The following is a 17,444-nucleotide window of genomic DNA, read 5'->3' on the forward strand; positions in this document are numbered from 1 at the left end:
TGAGACATTGAATTGCGACTCCACTTTGTCTCTATACTGACGCTAGCTTGTTTGATTGCCTTGCGGAGGGAATGGCTACACTGTTTGTATTCAGTTATGTTTCCGGTCACCTTGCCCTGATTAAAAGCAGTGGTTCGCACTTTCAGTTTTACGCGAATGCTGGCATCAATCCACGGTTTCTGGTTGGGGAATGTTTTAATAGACGCTGTGGGTAAAACATCACCGATGCACTTGGTAATAAACTCACTCACCGAATCAGCGTATTCATCAATGTTGTTGTTCACCACAATGCGGAACATATCCCAGTCCACGTGATCGAAGCGTGGAATCCGATTGGTCAGAGCAGCGTTGAACAGACCTGAGCGCGGGTGCTTCCTGTTTTAGGTTCTGTCTATAGACAGGGATCAACAAAATGGAGTCGTGGTTAGCTTTCCCAAAGGGAGGGCCTTATATGCGTTGCGGAAGTTAGAATAACAGTGAACTAGGGTTTTGCCAGCCCTGGTAGCACAATCGATATGCTGATAGAATTTGGGGAGCCTTGTTTTCAGATTAGCCTTGTTAAATTCTCCAGCTACAATACATTTATTTTACCTTTATTTAACTAGGCAAGTCAGTTAAGAACATATTCTTATTTCCTATGACTGCCTAGGAACAGTGGGTTAACTGCCTGTTCAGGGGCAGAATGACAGATTTGTACCTTGTCAGCTCGGGGATTTGAACTTGCAACCTTTCAGTTACTAGTCCAACCACTAGTCTACCCTGCCACCCCAAATTTAAATGCAGCCTCAGGATATATGGTTTCCTGTTCTTTCAGGTCTGTCGATGTGTCTGCTTGGGGGGGAATATACACGACTGTGATTATGATCGAAGACAATTCTCTTGGTAGATAACTGGTTGTTTTGCAAATGTTGAACTTATAATATGGCAAATGCCGACCGCGTTTTCGTAACTTCATAACTCTTTATACTCTTTTTACTTATAATTTTTGTCCAAAAGGAAAAGACATGCTGTCGCAAAAGGTTAGCAGCTACATTTTGCAACAGATACACGGTTTCCGGATACTCCCGTAAAGCCCAGCTCATTGGCTATCTAGCTAGGTTTATTTGACTCCGATTGGTGCTTATTTGACAAAGTTAGAGTTGATCAAGTGAAGACTGCCCGCGTCATCGTTGTGCCATAAAGGCGTCACTCTCTGACCAAATTTGGTGTCCTATAGGATATACTATACCCCTAATGATATAGTGAAGTCTGGCTATGTTCGAGGATCTCTGAGGAATACATACGAACGTGATTTGACTGGTTGAAACAAAGTTTAGGGTTAGATATTCACAGATTCCTTTCTTTGCATAATGAACGAGTGGAAATACAAAATCGATCATGCATGCTATATGGACCTTTTTAGGATATAAAAAAGGATTTTATCTAACAAAACGACACTTCACGTTATCTCTGTTATATTGTGTTATATCGCAGTAATAGCTACTGTAAATTGGACAATGCAGTTATATTAACACGGATTTAAGCTTTCAGCCGATATAGGACACTTATATGTACCGACATTTGTTGTTTCTCTAAAATCTGCGATAAGGTGCTGCATGATTTACAACTATCCCGTTGACCGAACACCTATCCCTAAGACGATTTATGAAGTGCTTGTCATTTTACTTGGTCTGTAACACCACGGGCCCAATAGGTGACTGTCAATTGCATTGTATTGTGTTGTATGATGCAAGACACCACTTTACAAAATAAAACAAACGACTCCCAGTCCAAATACCTTCTGTGGTCCAAGGTCATTGATGACTGCCTTCAGCTCATCTGCAATGTAGAGACTGGTGTGTCTGTTGTCCCTTGTGTCTGTGCTCTTGTAGAATACTAGTTCAGGGGTGGAGATGATGTAGTTAATTATTTCTTGCCCACGAACATCAGACTTGATTGCAATACAGTCCGCTTTCTCTATGATTTGCTTGACCTTAACTTGAACTCTGTTGAACTCTGCATCCAGCAAATGAGTAGATAAAGCATCTCTGGTTGTAAGGTGTGTATGCTGGGCGAAGAACATTCAGAAATCTCTTCCAATACACATTGCCTGTGAGCATCAGAGGTGAACCAGTTGCATACACTGTTCGAGCAAGACATTCACCAGTATTTCTCTGACTATGTTCCTCCATTGAGTCAAAAAAACCTTCTGATTCCAGGAGGACCATGAGCTGTTCCTATGGATAAGGTGTCTGATTCATAATTTTCACCTCAAATAGAAGTAGAGACTTTTTCCAGATGCTGCTTGTTGTGAGTGCTGAGGGAACTTTATGCACTTGGCCAGATGATTCTGCATCTTTGTTGAATTTCGCACATACGATTTGGCACAGTATTTGCAAATGTACACAGCTTTTCCTTCTACAATTAGCTGCAGTGAAATATCTCCACACATCAGATAGTGTCCATGGCATTTTCCTGTAAAGATTAGAAATGAATGAGGCAAAAATTCATGTACAGATAAATAGTTAAGCAATTAGATTAAACAACTCCTTCATAAGATAAATGTTTTAAAATGACACATATGGAAACAGGTGAATTAACACTCCCCAGTTATCAGGCTCAAGCAAGCTAAAACTCACATGGTAGCAAAACTAACTAGCAGAAATTGTTAACAAGTTAGAAAGGATTTAGGCTATTTAGGCTACTACTATTTACCCCAAAAAATCATGTATGTCGTGTAAAATATATTCGCCACACCCACTATTGTAATCAAAACTTACCGGAAAGCATGTTGTCCTTGGATCAGGCAGGGTAGTAGTGTGGGCTCAATAACATCTCATTAGTGTGCAAGATCTTGAGAATCAGCTGTACATGTGATGGAAGAATGCGTGCAGAGGGTTGCAATTCCATTGAATTGGGGATAGTTAACCAAAATATGCCACAAGACCTAGAATTGCCTTATGGGTATCCCACAAAAAAGGGATACCCTTTTGCGACGTCATATGCACTGGTAGTTCAATTTCTAACTTATTTAAATTTGTTTTTGCTTACACTTGTATATTGACTTTTCCATATTGAATTGATGGTGTATTTCAGGCCCCGGAGTGAATAGAATTGTATACTCACACACTCGATCAGAAACGAGGGCTGAGGGGCTTACTTTGCCAACTTCCCTTGCTTGGCTAATTGTTTGGACCGACGGTAAAAATGGCCATCAGGGATTCCCCCAAGGCATAACACAAGTGTAAGTGGAGGAGAGTGTGTCTTTTACGTGTTTGAAACGCAGCCTCTTTCTTTCGGGCTTCTTTCCTAATTTTTGAAGGAATTCATTTATTTAAAACTGTTCAACTATTGTCTTTCTCTCTCTTTGCGTCAACTATTCACTATACTTGATGTACTGCAGTGCTAGCTAGCTGTAGCTTACGCTTTCAGTACTAGATTCATTTTCTGGTGCTTTGATTGGGTGGATAACATATCAGAGCTCCTGCAGCGGGAACTGACAGGTTGGAGGGCGTTGTCATAATTACTGTGTAAGTCTATAGAAGGGGGTGAGCCTCCAAGGTTTTGTATTGAAGTCAATGTACCCAGAGGAAACTGGGAAACTGAAACTAGCTGTCCTCTGGCTATGCCATGGTGCTACCCTACAAAGTGCTGTTGAGGCTACTGTAGACCATCATTGCAAAAGTGTCTTATCAATTATTTGGTGATGTGAATATATTTAGTATAGTTTTATCTAAAATTCGATGGTTAATGGTTCAGTATTTACATTTCTCTGAAATTCACTGAGGAGGATGGTCCCCCCTGAGGAGCCTCCACTGGTACATATGCATAAATCATCAGATACATGTTTTTATTATTTGGAGAGTGTGATTTACTAGAAACCATGTGACTGGGAGCTGACTGGATATGGGCATGCAGGAAACAAGGGGTGAGGGACACACACACACACACACACAGTGCCTTTGTCCCTCCACTGCTTGTTTCCGGCATGCCCATATCCAGTCAGCTCCCAGTCACATGGTTTCTAGTAAACTACAGGGCTCCTGTGAAACCTACTTGAACCTACTTTACCAGGCCATCTGGGGTCACACACACACAAACACAACAGGGCTGCAACATGGAATAAAGCATCACTAGATACTAAAACTAAATTACGGTCTCTCAATAATTACTAATCCACATACTGTCCCGGCCCACTGTGTGAGGTATTACGTAATCTACCCTGACCTGGAGTAACACTAACCTATGACACCAGTAAAGCCTCTGTGTCCTGGAGTTGGCTAAACTGATTTATTTTAAAACACTTGTTTCCTGTAGAACGTGTTTTGTGACAGAGGGCAGAGAAGTGGGGACAAAGAAGGAGGAGAAGAGAGGGAAGAGAGATAAGCAGAGAGCTGAGAGAGAGGGGGAGAGAGAAAGAGGAAGAGAGAGATAGGCAGGACAGAGAGCAGAGTGCACAGAGGGACAAGAGGCTGACCAATTCATAAGGTCAAATCTGTTCGTCTTTCTGAGAGTGACAACCTGGGTAATAGACAGAGCTTTATAGAGTTAGAGCTATATAGAGTTAATGAGTTATATTGTTGCACAACTTTGATGGGAGTGGGGGCCACAAAAAAGTGTCACGTGCAACTAGAGGGAGAAAAATAAAAAAAAATAAAACTCTAGACCACCTTTACTCCACACACAGAGAAGTGCACAAAGCTCTTTCTCGCCCTCTATTTGGCAAATCTGACCATAATTATGTCCTCCTGATTCCTTTTTACAAGCAAAAACTAAAGCAAGAAGTACCAGTGACTCGCTCAATATGGAAGTGGTCAGATGATGCGGATGCTACGTTACAGGACTGTTTTGCTAGCACAGACTGGAATATGTTTCGGTATTCATCCAATGGCATTAAGGAGAATACCACCTCAGTTACCAGCTTCATCAATGCATTCATGCTTTCACCCGCAGTGAGAGTACATACAGTGGAAGATGGAAGTTTACATACACCTTAGCGAAGTACATTTAAACTCAGTTTTTCACAACTCCTGACATTTAATCCTAGTAAAAAGTTAGGATCACCACTTTATTTTAAGAATGTGAAATGTCAGAATAATAAGAGAATAACTTATTTCAGCTTTTATTTCTTTCATCACATTCCCAGTGGGACAGAAGTTTACATACACTCAATTAGTATTTGGTAGCATTGCCTTTAAATTGTTTAACTTTGGTCAAATGTTTTGGGTAGCCTTCCACAAGCTTCCCACAATAAGTTGGGTGACTTTTGGCCCATTCTTCCTGACAGAGCTGGTGTAACTGAGTCAGGTTTGTAGGCCTCCTAGCTTGCACACGCTTTTTCTGTTCTGCCCGCAGATGTTCTATAGGATTGAGGTCAGGGCTTTCTGATGGCCACTCCAATACCTGACTTCGTTGTCCTTGAGCCATTTTACCACAACTTTGGAAGTATGCATGGGGACATTGTCCATTTGGAAGACCCATATGCGACCAAGCTTTCGTTCCTGACTGATGTCTTGAGATGTTGCTTCAATATATCCACATAATTTTCCTTCCTTATGAAGCCATCTATTTTGTGAAGTGCACCAGTCCCTCAAGCAGCAAAGCAGCCCCACAACATGATACTGCCATCCCCGTGCTTCATGGTTGGGATGGTGTTCTTCGGCTTGCAAGCGTCCTCCTTTTTCCTCCAAACATAATGATGGTCATTATAGCCAAACAGTTCTAGTTTTGTTTCATCAGACCAGAAGACATTTCTCCAAAAAGTACGATCTTTTCCCCCATGTGCAGTTGCAAACCGTAGTCTGGCTTTTTTTAATGGCGGTTTTGGAGCAGTGGCTTCTTCCTTTCTGAGCGGCCTTTCAGGTTATGTCGATATAGGGACTCGTTTTACTGTGGATATTGATACGTTTGTACCCGTTTCCTCCAGCATCTTCACAAGGTCCTTTGCTGTGGTTCTGGGATTGATTTGCACTTTTCGCACCAAAGTATGTTCATCTCTAGGAGACAGAACACGTCTCCTTCCGGAGCGGTATGATGGCTGCGTGGTCCCATGGTGTTTATACTTGCATACTATTGTTTGTACAGATGAACGTGGTACCTTTAGGCATTTGGAAATTGCTCCCAAGGATGAACCAGACTTGTGGAGGTCTACAATTTTTTTCTGAGGTCTCGGCTGATTTCTTTTCATTTCCCCATGATGTCAAGCAATGAGGCACTGAGTTTCAAGGTAGGCCTTGAAATACATCCACAGGTACACCTCCAATTGACCCAAATTATGTCAATTGTTCTATCAGAAGCTTCTAAAGCAAGACATACTTTTCTGGAATTTTCCAAGCTGTTTAAAGGCACAGTCAACTTAGTGTATGTAAACTTCTATCCCACTGGATTTGTGATTCAGTGAATTATAAGAGAAATCATCTGTCTGTAAACAATTGTTGGAAATTATTTGTTTCATGCACCAAGGTAGATGTCCTAACCGACTTGCCCAAACTACAGTTTGTTAACAAGAGATTTGTGAAGTGGTTGTAAAATAAGTTTTAATGACTCAAACCTAAGTGTATGTAAACTTCCGCCTCCAACTGTACATATCCCAACCAATAGCCATGTACTGTATTACAGGCAACATCAACAACCGATCTAAAGGCTAGAGCTGCCACTTTCAAAGAGCGGGACACTAATTCGGACACATAAGAAATCCCGCTATGTCCTCAAATGCCACCTGCACAGTGACATAACAGGCTAAATACCTTTTATGCTCACTTTGAGGCAAGCAAAACGGAAGCATGCATGAGAGCACCAGCTGGTCCGGATAACTGTGCGATCACGCTCTCCATAGCCGATGTGAGCAAGACCTTTAAACGGGTCAACATTCACAAGGTTGCTGGGCCAGACGGATATCCAGGATGTGTACTCAGAGCATGCACGGACCAACTGGAAAGTGTCTTCACTGACATTTTCAACCTCTCCCTGACCGATTCTGTAATACCTATATGTATCAAGCAGACCACCATAGTCCCTGTGCCCAAGAAAGAGAAGATATCCTGCTTAAATTATCATCACTAAGGACCCTAGGAAAAAAAACTCCCTCTGCAACAGGATCCTGGACTTCCTGACAGGTCACTCTCAGGTTGTAAGGGTAGGCAACAACACATCTGCGACGCTGATCCTCAACACATGGGCTCCTCATGGGTGCTTGTTTAGTCCCCTCCTATACTCCCTGTTCACACACGACTGCGTGGCCAAGCACGACTCCAACACAATCATTAAGTTTGCTGACGAAGCAACGGTGGTAGGCCTGATCACCGACAACAATGAGACAGCCTATAGGGAGGATGTCAGAGACCTGGCAGTGCGGTGGTAAACAACAACCTCTCCCTCAACGTGAACAAGACAAAGGAACATGCCCCCATTCATATCGATGGGACTGTAGTGGAGCGGGTCGAGAGTTTCAAGTTCCTTGGTGTCCACATTACCAATGAACTATCATGGTCCAAAGACACCAAGACAGTTGTGAAGAGGGCACGACAACACCTTTTCCCCCTCAGGAGACTGAAAAGATTTGGCATGATCCCCAGATCCTCATAAATGTATACAGCTGCATCATCGAGAGCATCCTGACCGGTTGCATCACTGCCTTGTATCCAACCGTAAGACGCTACAGAGCGTAGTGCGTACGGCCCAGTACATCACTGGGGCCAAGCTTCCTGCCATCCAGGGCCTATATACTAGTCGTGTCAGAGGAAGGCCCAAAACAATTGTCAAATACTCCAGTCACCTATGTCATAGACTGTTCCTTCTTCTACCACACGGCAAGCGGTACCGGAGCACCAAGTCTAGGTCAAGTCTAACAACTCCTACCCCGAGGCCATAAGACTGCTGAACAATTAATCAAATATCCACCCGGACTGTTTGCATTGACCTCTCCCCCTCTTTGTTTTTACACTGCTGCTACTCACTGTTTATTATCTATGCATAGTCACTTTACCCCTACCTACATGTACAAATTACCTTGACTAACCTGTATCCCTGCATATAGCCTTATTATTGTTGTTTTATTGTGTTACATAAAAAGGTTTTACTTTAGTTTGTTTCGTAAATATTTTCTTAAAACGGCAATGTTGATTAAGGGCTAGTAAGCATTTCACGGTAAGGTCTACAACCTGTTGTGTTCGGCTCATGTGACAAATACAACTTCATTTTATTTGAATTTAATTACACGAGAAATGGCGGTGGAAATACCTTTATGCGCAAATACTGACATAATTACCATCATATCGAGGTAAACTTGGAGTCAAGCGATGATATGGTGTGTGGTCGTCCCACTACAACTCAGGAAACCATGCAGTTGATAGTGTACAAAGAAACTGGATCCAATTCTAGCTCAACACCTAGGATTTTTTCAATTTCTTGAAGCACATTAGACAAGTATCTTTGTAATTTGGAACATAACCATAAACCATGTGTTTGGGGGCCTGTATCACTTTTATATTTGAGACACTGATGAGAGGAGGAGGAGGAGCTAAAATAATGTCTGTGATTTGGGGATACAGTGCCTTGCGAAAGTAAAACTGATAGAGACATACCCCAAGCGACTTACAGCTGTAATCGCAGCAAAAGGTGGCGCTACAAAGTATTAACTTAAGGGGGCTGAATCATTTTGCACGCCCAATTTTTCAGCTTTTGATTTGTTAAAAAAGTTTGAAATATCCAATAAATGTCGTTCCACTTCATGATTGTGTCCCACTTGTTGTTGATTCTTCACAAAAAAATACAGTTTTATATCTTTATGTTTGAAGCCTGAAATGTGGCAAAAGGTCGCAAAGTTCAAGGGGGCCGAATACTTTCGCAAGGCACTGTATATGCAATCTGTGTATTATTCTTAATTGGATTACTCTAGTTCAATTACAGATAGATATTGTTTTGGGGTATTTCCAAATGTCCTCCCACATCTCCTAGTCAATAGTAACAGGCAATTATTTCTCCCACACTTGCAGAAAAGCAGTAGAAAAGGACCTTAAAGGATCGTAAAATAAACTTACAGACATTTCCCTTTGTAAAAAAAGGCATTCTTTCCATCAGGGTTGCCAATCAAGGTGGTGCTCTTCTAAATATAATGTCTTACTTGTAGAAAACGGAGAAAGTCCTGCTTTGGGAGTCAATATTTCTCAACCATCTGCTCAAATGACAATAAAATCGTATCAGCAAATAAATGATTTAGTCTGCCTATGCCCTTAATTAAGCCAAATGTTAAAGCCAGCATCCAGCAATCCTGGTACAAAATCTGGTTTGTTAAGAATCGGGGTAAGAGTAGAGGTTAGTTTGGACCTTCCCAAAAAACGTTGAACTTGCTTTGAGTTTGTTAAGAGTAGTGGATTATTGCAGTAATCTTTTACTGACTTGAAGCTTCTGAAAAATAAAAGATCCTGCAAGGGGTATTTTAAAAATAAGTCTCAATGTCTAACCAAACTGAGGAGTCAACATTTGTGATCCAGTCAGAAATATAACGTAAGTGGGCACACCACCACCACAACCTAATATTGGGTAGATCAAAGCCCCCCATAGAACCTGGCAGCTGCAATATCAAAACATTTTCAGCATACAAACTTATTTTATGATGAACGTAACCAATGAGTAGACCCTGTATGACAGGCATTACTCTGATGGCCTTGGCCAATGGCTCCATAGCGAGCGCAAATAGGAGAGGGGACAAAGGACAGCCGTGGCTGGTACCTCTGTGTGTGGAGAAGCTATTTGACCTTAGCCCGTTAGTAAGGACAGCAGCCTGAGGGTCATCAAATAAAACCATAACACATTTGATAAAAGTTGTCATCTAGACTAAATTTAGTCAGAGTTAAGAATAGGTAGGACCACTCCACATGGTCAAATGCTTTTTCAGCATCTAGGGAGACAATCCACAGCACTTTGTTGGTAGGCTTGAATAACATTAAGAAGACGCCTGTCATTATTATGTGAGTTGCGGACCTTAATCAAGTCAGTTTGGTCCCCTTTTACAATTAGTGGCAATAACTCTAGTCTTGTGGCTAGGATTTTAGAAAGCAATTTTCTATCCACGTTCATAAGGGCAATAGGTCTGTATGAGGAACAAGACTCTGGGCATTTTCCCTTTTTGAGAATAAGTGAAATGTTAGCTTCCCTCAGTGTTTGAGGGAGACTTTCATTTGAAAATGATTGGTTAAACATATCAAGCAATGGCTCAAGGATCAGGCCATGGAACTCATTATAGAACTCACTACAAAACCTGTCTGATCCTGGGTCCCTACCATTTTGCAAATTCTCAATTCCAAACATTATCTCTTCCTTGGTAATAGGGACATTAAGGAGAGACCTCTGTTCTTTGGAAATAGTAAGGAGCTCAATCTTACTTTGGGTGCATCATTTGTCAGTTCTGAGGCATAAGTATTTGCATAAAATGTCTTCAATTACAAATTTAGACATTTATTTTTATATAAATGGTTGCAATCAGAATCAGTAATAATAGCAATTAACTGGGAGTCTGCTGTCTTTTTTAGCTAGGTAAGACAAATATTTTCCTGGTTTATAGCCATGTTCATAAAGCTTTCCACAGACAAATCAAATTTTATTTTCAGCGTCCTGTTTTAGGAGAGAGTCCAACGTTGATCTAAGGACTGATATTTTTTTAATAGTTCAGGAGTGGAAATTTTTATGTAGTCTTCTTCAGCTGCCAATTCACACTCTAACGTTTTTGCTTTTCATGTTTTTTTTCCATCTCTTAGTGGCTGAGTATGACATAATCAGATCCCTGGCGTACACTTTACAGGTTTCCCAAAGGAGCAACAAGCTTGTCTGTTGATTGAGAGTTAACAGAGAAAAATGCTTTAACCTCTAATAAAATATTATTTACAGTGCCTTCGGAAAGTATTCGGATTCCTTGACTTTTTCCACATTTTGTTATGTTACAGCCTTATTCTAAAATAAGGAGTGTTCAGGTAGGTTTATGGGAGTTTCCATTGGTGCCACGTTGGAGGTAGGTTTATGGGGGTTTCCATTGGTGCCACGTCGGTGGAGAGTCCAGACCAGGTCTCCACTGTGCGCATACCCCCTGAATATGCCGATTTGGCTCTCACTTTCTGTAAGAAGAAGGCGACTAAATTACCACCTCATCGACAGAGGGATTGTGCAATAAACCTCCAGGTAAACGCTGCGCTTCCCAAGAGTCACGTGTACCCATTGTCACAGGTGGAGACGTTGTCACGGAATGTCTGAGACAGGGGTACATTCGGCCCTCCATTTCACCAGTCTCCTCGAGTAAATTTTTTGTGAAAAAAAGGAGGAAGGTTTGCGTCCGTGTATTGATTATAGAGGACTCAATTCCATCACGGTGGAGTTTAGTTACCCACTACCTCTCATCGCTATGGCGGTGGAATAATTTCACGGGCGCAGTTTCACGAAACTGGACCTCAGGAGCGCGTATAATCTGGTGCGTATTCGGGAGGGAGACGAGTGTAAAAACGCGTACCACATCGGGCAATTATGAGTACCTCGTCATGCCGTATGGATTAAAGAATGCTCCAGCCATCTTTCAATCCTTTGTAGACGAGATTCTCAGGGACCTGCACGGGCAGAGTGTGGTTGTATATATCGATGATACCCTGATCTATTCCACCACAAGCGCCGCGCATGTGTCCCTGGTGCGCAAAGTGCTCGGGAGACTGCTGGAGCATGACCTATATGTCAAGGCTGAGAAGTGTGTGTTCTCCAAACGAGCCATCTCCTTCCTGGGTTATCACATTTCCACCTCAGGGCTGGTGATGGAGTGTGACTCTATTAAGGCCGTGCGTAATTGGCCGACTCCAACCACGGTGAAGGAGGAACAGCGGTTTTTAGGGTTTGACAATTACTACCGGAGTTTATCCGGGGTTTTGGTCAGGTAGCGGCCCCCATTAGCTCACTGCTGAAGGGGGGGGCAGAGGCTGACAGAGGCTTCAATCGGTTGAAGGCGCTGTTCACAGATGTGCCCGTGCTGGCGCACCCGGACCCTTCTTTAGCGTTCATGGTGGAGGTGGACGCGTCCCAGGCTGGGGTGGGTGCCGTGCTATCACAGCGTTGGGGTACACCACCGAAACTCCGCCCCTGTGCTTTCCTTTTGAAGAAGCTCGATCCGGCGGAGCGTAACTATGATGTGGGGGAACGGGAGTTGTTAGCTGCAGTAAAGGCTCTGAAGGTGTGGAGACACTGGCTTGAGGGGGCTAAGCACCCTTTTCTCATCTGGACTGACCACCGGAATCTGGAGTATATCTGGGCAGTTAGGAGAATGAATCCGCGTCAGGCAAGGTGGGCCATGTTCTTCACCCGATTTAGGTTTACCATCTTGTATAGACCAGGCTCCCTGAATACTAAGGCCGACGCGCTGTCCCGTCTCTATGACACGGAGGATCGGCCCATCGATCCTACTCCCATCCTTCCAGCCTAGCTGGTGGCACCGGTGGTATGGGAGGTGGACACGGACATTGAGCGGGCGTTACGGGTGGAACCTGCACCTCCACAATGTCCTACAGGTCGTAAGTACGTGCCGCTTGGTGTTCGTGATGAATTGATTCGGTGGGCCCACACACTACCTTCTTCGGGTCATCCTGGTGTGGCAAGGACAGTGCGGAGTCATAGGGGGAAGTACTGGTGGCCCACCTTGGCCAGGGACGTTAGGATCTATGTCTCTTCCTGTTCGGTGTGCATCGGTCAGCTTGACCTATGGTTATCACCCGAGAGTAATGGACAGGTGGAGAGAGTGAACCAGGAGGTGGGTAGGTTTCTGCGGTCGTATTTGCCAGGACCGGCCAGGGGAGTGGTCAAGGTACGTACCATGGGCGGAGTTAGCCCAGAACTCACTCCGCCACTCCTCCACGGACATGTCACCATTCCAATGCGTGTTGTGCTACCAGCCGGTCCTGGTGGGTGGCATCAGAGTCAGACCGAAGCTCCTGCGGTGGAGGAGTGGGTGCAGCACTCCAAGGAGACCTGGAGGGCCGTCCAGGAATCCCTCAAGCAAGCAAGTGGATGGCAGAAGAGGAGCGCTGACCGCCACCGCAGTGAGGCCACCGTGTTTGTACCGGGGGACAGGGTCTGGCTCTCGACCCGAAACCTACCCCTCCGCTTGCCCTGTCGGAAGCTGGGGCCACAGTGTGTGGGGCCCTTCAAAGTCCTGAGGAGAATAAACAAGGTGTGTTATAGATTACAACTCCCTTACTATTATCGTATTAACCCCTCGTTTCATGTGTCTCTCCTCAGGCCGGTGGTAGCTGGTCCCCTGCAAGAAGGTGAGGTGCCGGAGGTCCCTCCGCCCCCTCTGGACATCGAGGGGTCCCCGGCGTACACAGTACATGCTATTCTGGACTCGAGACGCCGGGTGAGGGCCTGCAGTATCTCGTGGACTGGGAGGGGTACGGTCCGGAATAGTGGCAGTGTAGCCTAGTGGTTAGAGCATTAGACTAGTAACCGAAAGGTTGCAAGTTCAAATCCCCGAGCTGACAAGGTACAAAATCTGTCGTTCTGCCCTTGAACAGGCAGTTAACCCACTGTTCCTAGGCCGTCATTGAAAATAAGAATTTGTTTTTAACTGACTTGCCTAGTAAAATAAAAGCTTAAAAAAAAAAAAAAAAAAAAAAAGGTGCTGGGTGAAAAAAAAATATGTGGGGGACATCTTGGATCCGTCAATGTTGAGGGATCTTCATCGCCTCCATCCGGATCGCCCTGCGCCTCACGCTCCGGGTCGTCCTCGAGGCCGGTGTCGGCGCATTGCGGGAGCCGCGTGTCGGGGGGGGGGGGGGGGGTACTGGGGTACTGGGGGGGGGGGGGGGGGGGGGTACTGTCACGACTCCTACCGAAGGTGGCTCCCCTTCCTGTTCGGGTGGTGCTCGGAGGTCGTCGTCACCTTTTTCCCTTCTCTGTTGGTTTGGTCTGATTTGTTTCACCGATTTATTGTTTAGACTTTTAGTTTGGCTATTTAAGTCGGTAGGCCCGTCTGCTCTTCGTGCGGGCTTGTTTATTCTCACTTTGTATGTGTGGTAGTGCGATCTTGGTTTGGTTCCTGTTTTGGGCATTTGTTTTATGACGCTCAGTTTCGTTGTATATACAGTTTTGCCCGGTGCTGAATAAAGTGCTATTCAGAACTTCCTGCCTCCTGCACCTGACTCTGCAACCACTACACCTAATATTGTCACTGTGACCCTTTGAGTTTGTGTCCAGGATCACCTCAGCATGATCCGATATGACTATGCTTCCTATATTAGTAGATAAAACAGACTATAAAAACGTCCTGTGCATAAAAAAAGTTTAAAAACAAGTTCAAACAGGTGCCATTAATACAGGTAACGAGTGGAGGACAGAGGAGCCTCTTAAAGAAGAAGTTACAGGTCTGTTTGTAGGTTACTAAAATACTTCCACCATAATTTGCAAATAAATTCATAAAAAATCCTACAATGTGATTCTCTGGATTAGTTTTTCTTATTTTGACTGTCATAGTTGAAGTTTACCTATGATGAAAATGACAGGCCTCTCATCTTTTTAAGTAGGAGAACTTGCACAATTGGTGGCTGACTAAATACTTTTTTGCCCCACTGTATAAAGCAACCACAAGCTACCGGTGGCTGAAAACACAATCGTCGCGGGATGAACAAGTGATGAATTTCCGGGCAATTTAAAATAAATTCCTTCCTCCCTCCATCCTTGTCCTGCAAGTATATACTCGTCAGATGTCATGACGTCATCAGAAGTGTCCACTTAATTTCAGGGCTGAGGGGAGAGAATGTGTCTTTTAATTGTTTGGAATGCAGTCAGTGTTTTTTCTACAGCACCATTTTGTCCGAATACATTTGCTATTTAACACAACCGTTAGTGACAAAACTATCTGTAGAGTTGAAAATGCGATGGAAACACATTGAGCTTGAGATTTTATTCGATACATGAAAACTTCAGCGGAAAAAGTACATTTTGTGTTCACTACATCATCACACACTGATTTTTACCCGCAACAAGTCAGTTTGGTGGAAATGTTTTTTAGCTGATGTTTTTATATTCACGTGAAAATCTGTTGCCAATTGGACTGACTGACATAACAAGAGAAAAACAAAAAAACATTTTGGAAATTGCACCTTAGTATTCTACTATTCTAACTCTCAACATTAAGTTGAGACTCCGAATGAGTTCCACAAAAGTTTGCCCATCCCTGGTGTAGAGTACTTAAACAATTAGTCCATATTTTTCATTGTGACAATCAATTAAACGCACAACACTGGTGTTCCTACGTCTTTGAGTGGTTCTCATTGGGGTTAGTGGGAGGACACTGGCACCTAGTGGTTAAATCACAAACTGCATTGGCACTAATGATCAGTCTAACCATCTGTAAAGTCACCTGTCATCAGCTCATATCATTAGACTCGACCACAGCAGGACGAACAACACTAACCTATTATCTAACTCATATAGAGAAGAGGTAATGTTGGAGACTGCACTACAATGTCCTATTTAAAAATGTTTCAATTTACATAATCAAATTACTTGTCCCATTTTTATCAATAATCATCCTTGATTCAATGTATTGTCACAGCCCTGTAGGTGCTGGTTGGTAAGAGGATCTCTCGCTCTCTCATTGAGGTTTAGTTAGCTCCACAGGTTGATGGGAGTGAAATATTTTACAGGACACTACAGGTGGGGTTATTCCATTAACCCTGGTCTGGGACCTTTAACTCTGTGACCACAGTGTGTGTGTGTGTGTGTGTGTGTGTGTGTGTGTGTGTGTGTGTGTGTGTGTGTGTGTGTGTGTGTGTGTGTGTGTTGTGAGAGATAGTGAATCCAGAGGAGAACTGGGCCCCTGACAGAGATGACTGGATAACTGGATCATCCAGCATGGTCATACATATTCATAAACTCAAATAGATGTATAAATATTCCACAACGTTAAAGCATCTAAGTCTGTCACCATTTACATGAATTATTAAACCCCAGCACATGGACCTTCAGAGACAGACCGGGCATATGCTCCTCACAACTTAAAAAAATATATATATATGATTGTAGGGGAAGACAGGGAAACAAACCTGGGTAGCTGGCGTGAAAGCCAAACACCCTATGCACCAATAGGGTTACCCACTTGATGAGAATTGTAACGTGGCTCAGATAGCAAGGATCACTACAATGAACAGGAAGGCACATCCCTGTGCCCTCACACATCCAGCCATGCGTTCCGAAGGCCTCACGGCCACCATCTCACTTCTGACAACAGTGTAGGGGAAGGTGGGGCAGGGAAGCAAACCCAGGTCACTGCTATGAAAGGCACCCTAAACGCATTGTCCCAATAGGGTTAACCCACTTGCTGGGAATTGTAAAGTGACTCATATAGCAAGGATTGCTAGTATATGTTCTGTGGTTATCCATCCTGTGTTAACTTTGAGGTGATGCCAAAGGGAAATGTCCACCAGTGCTTGAACAATATAACTCATAGTCTATTCTATTGATGCTCCCTCCTATTATTTTCTGCTGATGTTTCCTATTCTCTTCTATTGATGTCTCTTATTTCATATTCTATTTTACTCTATAGCTGTTTCCTCTTCTATTCTAGTTTAGTCTGTTGTAGGCTATAGATGTCTGCCGTGTGGAGCCATACAGGCTCAGGTCTTTGAGGACAGTATCCCCGTGGACAAAGGCTCCTCAGACAGCAGAGCACTAACTAATTGATTGGATCAGGCAGAGCGAGACTCTGTCCATCTAATTGCTGCTCCTCTTCCCAGCTGGGACCAGCTGGTAACTGTCTATTGTTTGTGTAAAAGGATTTTCTCCAAAAACACAAGTAGGTGAAGAGGCACAGAAAATCTGCTGAAAATGCGATTATGCTTCTAAATCAAATCAAAAAGTAAATACAGTATTTTTTTTTATCTCAGTCTGGAGTGTCGAGCTCAACCGCTTTAATATGCTTGTTTGTTTTGTTTTACGGTTCAGTGCCTCAGAGTTTTCCATAATAGCCCATGGCAACTATGATATGTTTTAAATTATCCAGTCATTTATGAATGACATACTTTATTAACTACCTCTGTCTTATAGCATCATGAATCCGTGCGCTTTTTCCTAAACTCTTTTCTTCATTCAGTTGCCGACCGTGTATAACATTTGACAGATCAAGCAACAAAAAAAAAAAACAACGAGAAGATTGTCGACAGTAGGGTGGCTATATGAACCACAAAAGAACGACGACTGACATAGTAAGGAACTGATGAGCATACATTTAACACAGCGGCTGTCATTAGCATGCTTTGGAATTATCGAATATAATATATTCCAACAATAACTGCAGATCTCTTACCATCACAGAGTGCAAAAGGAGGGTAGCGTTTTTTTTTATTATTCCAATACCCGGCGGTCTCAGTCTGGTATTCGCTGTATCTCCCTTATCTCGTATTTCCCTTAAAACCTCCTTGACCCTGCGCTATTCTGGTGTT

At 43.4% G+C, this 17,444-nt stretch overlaps 1 protein-coding gene across 1 annotated transcript in view; it reads right to left on the reverse strand.

Annotated features, from left to right (window-relative positions):
* The window catches only part of rassf4a (Ras association domain family member 4a), a 79,576-nt gene extending 62,132 nt beyond the window's left edge, over positions 1-17,444 (reverse strand). Inside the window, exon 1 of the mRNA XM_020481381.2 lies at positions 17,309-17,444. The gene's annotated coding sequence lies outside the window, so the exon portion shown is untranslated. The remainder of the gene's footprint in view (positions 1-17,308) is intronic.

The sequence above is a fragment of the Oncorhynchus kisutch genome, linkage group LG4 (genome assembly GCF_002021735.2).
Source record: "Oncorhynchus kisutch isolate 150728-3 linkage group LG4, Okis_V2, whole genome shotgun sequence".
In the NCBI taxonomy this organism is placed as follows: domain Eukaryota; kingdom Metazoa; phylum Chordata; class Actinopteri; order Salmoniformes; family Salmonidae; genus Oncorhynchus; species Oncorhynchus kisutch.